At 39.0% G+C, this 6,655-nt stretch overlaps 1 long non-coding RNA gene across 1 annotated transcript; it reads left to right on the top strand.

Annotated features, from left to right (window-relative positions):
* The first annotated feature begins 717 nt into the window (after nucleotides 1-717).
* Nucleotides 718-5,378, top strand: LOC140646893 (uncharacterized). The gene is made up of 3 exons (XR_012040593.1): nucleotides 718-758; nucleotides 841-938; nucleotides 5,259-5,378. It is a non-coding gene; the product is annotated as an uncharacterized lncRNA (long non-coding RNA).
* The last annotated feature ends 1,277 nt before the right edge of the window (nucleotides 5,379-6,655 follow it).

Here is a 6,655-nt window from a genome sequence, read left to right as displayed (position 1 = left end):
AATCTCTAACCATTTTCTTTGCTCTTTTCTGGAGAGGTGATGAAGCAAAAAGATTTGATATCCTCCTTCTAACCCTGTTACCCTCCTTTCAGTCTTCCTGCTAGTCTAGCAAGGAGAATAGAGATAAGACTTTTAGGATCATCAGGCTACATGAAGGATTTGATCTGGCATTGTTGACTATTTTTACTTTTGTTTAGTTAGCTTTTTGCTTTTGCTGCTGTTTTTAAAATGTTTTTATGTTGAAAATAAAATCAGTGATGCAACTTTAAAAAAAATATTCTTCAAAAAAGTTTTGTAACTTCTGTCTTGCTGAACACATTTCCATCTGCCTGACTAGGATAGGTTAGACCTGCCCCCTTGCATTGAAAGCTTTGGTTACCTTGGTTGCCATATGGTCTGCATCTGTAGTTAACTGTATTAGTTAACTTTGGTTAAAATATCATCACCAAGGCTCTGATTTAAACCATTAGCATAAACAAAAACATTATTTTTAGGGCAAGTCATTAGGGACATCATATCCCTTTGGTTTCTGCAGCCAGTTTTTTTCTAAGACATTTTGCCTTGTTTAGAGCTTTAGAATCACCTTTGTATTGAAACTTCACAGTTACTTAGCAGCAGGGTTTTTGGTTCATTTTGTGTCTGCATTTTGTCTATTGCCTGAACTCCACCCATTTCCACTGTGAAGCATAGGTCACTGCTTTTTTCTTTTTCCCTAAGCAGCTGTCCTCCTGGCAGTCCTTGTGGTGAACTTCTTCCAGGTTTGTTTCAGTTCTTGAACTCTACAGGACTGAGCCAAAAACTTTGTCATATAAGTCCCATTAATAATCATCTGTTTCTCAGGCTCATGGGATCAGTCTTCTGTTATGTGCTCTAACTGGAAACTCCCAAAGCCACGCCTGATGGGTGATCTCCTTGTAACATCTGTTCTGGGACTGCTGGTAAGTCATTATCAATTGACATGTTGTTGCCTTGCTAATGCAACCTGTGGACAAGAGATTAGCTGGAACTGGTAAATGTAAAACTGAACGTTTAGTGTTTGGCCTTTGAAGAAGTGTGGCACAACAGCAAAAGTATGTGTCAAAAATGGATGTCTAAATTAGACCTTGAAATGAATTCTCTCCCCCCCCCGTAAAGTTAAGTAACACTTAGTACTTGCACGACTTTGTGACAGAGAAAGAAATTATTTCTTTTAAGCTTACTCTGTGGTCATATTTATTCTGCGTGGTTCCAGCTGAAAACTGAGGGTATATCCAAGCTATATTTACCTGGTCAGTCAGGCACCAGATTAACTGTGTGCCCAGGGACAGACTTGCTTGCATTCAACAAACCAGTCACTGCCTAGCTATATAGGCTTGCACTAAGCTTTGAATCAGTTGCCCATGGAAAATCTTAAATCCAAGCATACTGCTTCAGCATGAGCTGAAGATCAGCTTCAGGCAGTCTGAATGAACTGGTTGTTGATAAGGACCAAGCTAGCTGCTGCCTAGTCTAGAGTGGCACTTCTAAATCACAGTGCTCTCGTGACGTGGTTGCTAGCTGTGTGCATGGTGGCTGGGTCAGCATATAAAATATATTTTACATATATATATATGTATGCATTTTTATATATATAAACCAGCAGTTTTCGGACTTCTGAGTTAGGCAGAGCACTTGGGAGCATTTTGTTGCTCTGAATCCCTCGCTTGTGGCACCTATTGGAACACATTAGTCCTGGGCAGGCGTGTTGGACTTCCTTCCATACATAAATCCAGCTATGTGACTCAAAATAGCTTTGTGCATAAAAGAACATAAAAATAAAAAATTAAAGGACTTAAGTCAGATAGCAGTCTGGGGATTTGAAATTGCTTTAGCCTGGAAAATCAGTTTCCGGTCTTGAGACCACCTTTATTGTGGCTGTCAAAATTAGCTACCAGTCCTTAAGGATGTCTATGTGACATTTGTGAGGAACCTTTCTGATTTTTCATGAGCCTTGTCTGGAAGTAAAGGCAATAAGTCCTTTCCCTTCCCCCTTCCCAATGCCTTTTGAGATGCAAGTGTTCATGTATGCGTCACCACAGTACTGAAGTCCAAGAAAGCAAAGCCTTGAGACCAGGGGCTTTGAGAAATGTCAGTAAAGTCATATATACATCTTGCTTTTATATGTGGAAAAAAATAATGGTTTCCTCTCATATTTGAATTTGAGGGGAAAAGAGAATTTTCAAAGGCATGAAAGAGTTCAGTCTTCTGAGCATGAATATCTAAGCAAGATGTGATCCTAAAATGACAAGGAGTCAACATCTGGGTATGTTTTCCCACATTAGCAACTGCTGTCCTAAACTGTGCTGTTGTATGTGATGTTAAACAGCTGCTGAGTTTCACCCCAGAGGTAAGAATATTCTGTATCTCACTTATATTTTGGTTTTTTAGAACTTTTGAGATGAAAAGCTCTCAGAGAAGGTGTAAAGTAGTAGCACGGAAACTGCACTGTACTAGGTACCCAAAAATCATGTTTTAATTCAATAAAAAGCTGCTGACATATTATAATGCTTATTCTTGGCACTACCGTATTACATTATCCAACCACCGTTTCTCATTATCTACAGATCAAATTGTTCAAGTCAGTAATTTGAGTCTGTCCCCACCATGTACTAGTGAAATACCATACAAATAGCTGCCACAAATATTAACAGCTGGTCCACTTCAAGGTGCTGTTGCCTTTGTCTACAATTTACAGTAAGAATGAAATGTATCCTGCCAACAGCATCAACCCATCACGCATGCTGAAATGCCTGGTGGCTTTTGAAGCTGTATGTGCAAGTAAGGTTTCTTACCAATCTGTTTTTGGGGGAAGGAAAAAGGTTGTATAGGGGCAGGGAAAGAATTCTTTGGAAGTTGTTCATATTTAATAAAATTACACTCAGGAAGTTTAGAATGGATAAAAAAGACGAAGGTTTTGTAAACTACGCAGGCATTCTTCCTGTAGTGATTATACACAGGATACAGAAATGTAGCACACCAGTGCCTGTGGTTTTTGTCTTCATTTCTGTGTCTTAAATGAGATGAATCATGCTACTATAAAGAAAAGACATGACTGTAACACATCTGCACTGAGCAGCACTTTCACATCTGTAATTCCCTGAAACCCTCATGACTTTGTATACACGTTCGTAACAAAGCAGAAATACTATTTTGTATATACTTACACACAGAAATAAGATGCAATGGTGGTCTCTTACAGAAGAATTACTAAAGTGAGAATTATGGGTGCCACTTCTTTCAAAAGTTTCATAGTAACAGTTTCTTTTGAAGGTGACCTTGTTTTCTAAATCAAGCTGGAAACAGTTAACCACTTTCCTGATTTTAAGACCAAACTTAGCTCTAAGTGCACTTGCAAAACCAGTGGCTCTGGAGTTAACTTTCTGTTAACTAATGTAGTTCAAACCAATCCTTTGTGCAATTATATCATTTTTTTCCTTCAAAATGAGCTCATAACTTTATTCCATAAGAGGATACTGTGAGATGCTGCTTTCCAGTTTGTCTGAACTGAATTACTGCAAAGGATCTGGCTTGCAGTGTGGAACTGTGAAGGATATTTTAAAAATTCTTTCAAGTATAGATCTGTAGGTATCTCTTTCCTAAAATTTGTGGAAGAACATAACTGAAAATGGTATGGAGACATTTATGCTACTTATTAACTATGTTGTGCCTGAATTGTTGCCATAAAAGAAAAATCAAAGGCTGGATGCAAAATGAGATTATTGCGGTACCTGGAGGTATATTTTGAGCTGATGGAACCCACTGAGTATACTAGGGTTGAAAAAGAGTCTTGACCAGTCACTTTTGCCCTCTTTTTCCCTAGCCTTGTTTGAGCAAAAGCACGTGAGTGCTCTCACAGTGAACCAGACAGGGCAAAGGTTCACTTATTTACTACTTTAAAATAATAAAATAATCTGCAAACAAGCATAATTTATCTGATACGCATGTTAGTAAATTCTGCTCTACTGGGCTGTTTACTTTCACTCATTGTGGGCACTTTTGGAATTGTAATTTGGTGCTGTAAGTCTTACTCCACAGTAAGTGGTACTTTTAGAGTCACAAGGAAGTCCTAGAAAGCATTCTCTCCCCCTTAAAGAATATTACTCTGTATTCACCTCACATAACATGACCTCTTTACAGATTACAAACGTCATTCAAGTCAAACCAGTCTGGTAGTGAGTCTCCTTTAAATAAACTTTCCTTTATTCCCTTGGTCTTAAAGTCTGTTCACTGTCTCTTTATTTTCTTTGCTCTTTTGTGTGCAGCTAAGATTTATAAGGACTGCTGTTACAAGTTATATGTTTTCTTACATCAGTCCTTTTGGTCTCAAGACCTTGGAACAGAGAATTTACAGTGGCCATAAAATGGACCCCCCAAAAATACGACCCACCTTTGCAAATGTTCTGAATTTGATGTAGAAAACCAGTGGGATGAAAGGCTGTTCCCATTATTCTCCATGCAGAAAACCAGCTCCTGACTACCATTAAAATTAGCAAGGAGCTTACACCAATTCTCTTTTTAGAAGTTAGAGGAAATTTTCACCACTGTAAGAGTCTTCGTCTGTACCTTTGTAGAGAGCCAAGGTGGCTTGAGATCTGAGAAACTTTCATCTTCAGGAAAATGCAAGCACGGCTCCCAGACTTATGCTTAGGCTCATGTCTAAGGGAGTTGTATTTCTTCATGGAACATAATGGAATATTCTAAACAAAATATGAAAACCTGTTATAAATAAACCTAATTAAGCATTTTCAGATGAATAAACAGTAGTTTTATAACCCTTGCTATGAAATCTCATAATCTTATAATTAATTCCATGTTTAATATAAAAATGGCAGTTTGATGGAGTTGCTTTGAGGATTAAATAGGGAAATGTACCACATGGAGTTTTCCTGTTCCATACACTACAGATTTTACATGGGAATGACATCACACTAAATAAAAAGACTGGTCATCTGTCACCTGGATAATGTGTGCTAAATAATGACGAACCTGGTACCTTGCATATAATTTCCTTTTTCAGAACTGAGCTCCCAAAAGTTCTTTTTGTTCACATTTCCCAATTGGTCATCTCAGTCTGAAGCAGCATCTGTACAGTCTATGAAAGGTAAGAAAGTGAAAATCAGACTTTGGTTTGCTTAGGATGTATTCCAAGATTATATGACTTGTGTGAGGTATGTTTCCCACTGTTACTAGCACGCTGGATGAGATCTTAATTGATCTCTTGTTCTTTCTTTTCTGGGCAGAATGAAGTCTTTGAAGATGAATACTGGCTCATAAACTAAATGCTTTCAGCTGTTGCTGCTGAACATAACAATTCCTAAGAAGATTTTTGTCAGTTGCTTAGAGATTTCCTTGTTTTTATGGAGAAGAAAGGTTGTAGTTTAACCCTTAAAGAACTCCTGGATAATATTACAAGTCAGACTATATGTCTACAGTAGAAATTCAACAGCTGGAGAAGGGAAGCATGCTTTAGTAAGACAAAGCATTTAGAAATGTGAACACATGACTAGATGCAGGATTTAGTATGGCCTGTTATGCAAGAAGTCATATTCGTTGATCAAATTGGTCTACTCTGTACTTAAAAACCATGAATGAATAAACTTAAATAGACTTAAATATTACTACTGTGTGTATATGTAGTAGCTAGGTGAGAAATGGTTGCAGGACATACAGCATGCGGACACAACACAAAGTAGTATCTGTCTTTCACTGAAAGCCATTTCAAGCCTTTCCTTTCCTTTCTTCCAGAAAGGAGTGACATGCTACACGGGGCAGCTGGCAGATTGGCTTGGCTTGATAATGCATGATCAGAGCCTCATGAAACAGCTTAGTTGGAAACCCCCAGTACATAAAATATGCTAAATGAAAAGCAGAAGCACAGTGGGGTGAGAAGGAGTATGTTTGGGAGTCAGGCGTGCCTGAGTTGAAAGCCTCCCGTAGCAGAGCTTCGCCTCTCTGCCTTTCTCTCTCCACAGTGAAACAGGGCACAATATTCTCTGTTTGCCTGCCATGCTGGAGTAACTGATGACAATCAGTGTATTACTTATGCCAGTATATCTACTGGCAAGTTGTAGTTATCAGTTAGTGTTTGTCTTTGTGTTGAAGCATGTATTAACATGAAGGCATTTATTCATCTAAATAGGGGCAAGACTCCAAGTAAAGTTTACAGGTAACTTGTTGTACAACCAGTCCACTATTCTATCATCATCCTTATGTCCTTCATCCTTCTATCACACATCTTGAACCACACCCCCACCACCTACCTCTCCTGTTCTTCTACTGAAGCCCCAAACCCCTTTTCTGTATAATTTCAGCTACAGATCCACCCTTTTTCATCTGTCTCCCAAGCTCGTGACAGATGTCTATTTTTTTTTTCTCACTTCCCATAGTTCACTCTTTTGATCCTCTTCACCAAGACAGCAGATTCCTTCAGGTACCTTTGAGCCCTACACACATCACGTTAACCTTGCCCTCGGGCAGCAGGAGGCTGGGGAGCAGCTGATAGGGGGTAACTGGGAGTAAATGGGGGTAAATGGGAGCCTTACTGGCTCCCATTTTACTGGGAGCCAGTTACTGGGGGTAAATGGGAGCCTTGTGACTGCTGCCTGGAGGTATTGCAGGGTCCACAACCAGGGGGAAG

This window comes from Ciconia boyciana, chromosome 2, assembly GCF_034638445.1.
Source record: "Ciconia boyciana chromosome 2, ASM3463844v1, whole genome shotgun sequence".
In the NCBI taxonomy this organism is placed as follows: domain Eukaryota; kingdom Metazoa; phylum Chordata; class Aves; order Ciconiiformes; family Ciconiidae; genus Ciconia; species Ciconia boyciana.
This window is presented reverse-complemented; position numbering and strand designations above follow the sequence as displayed.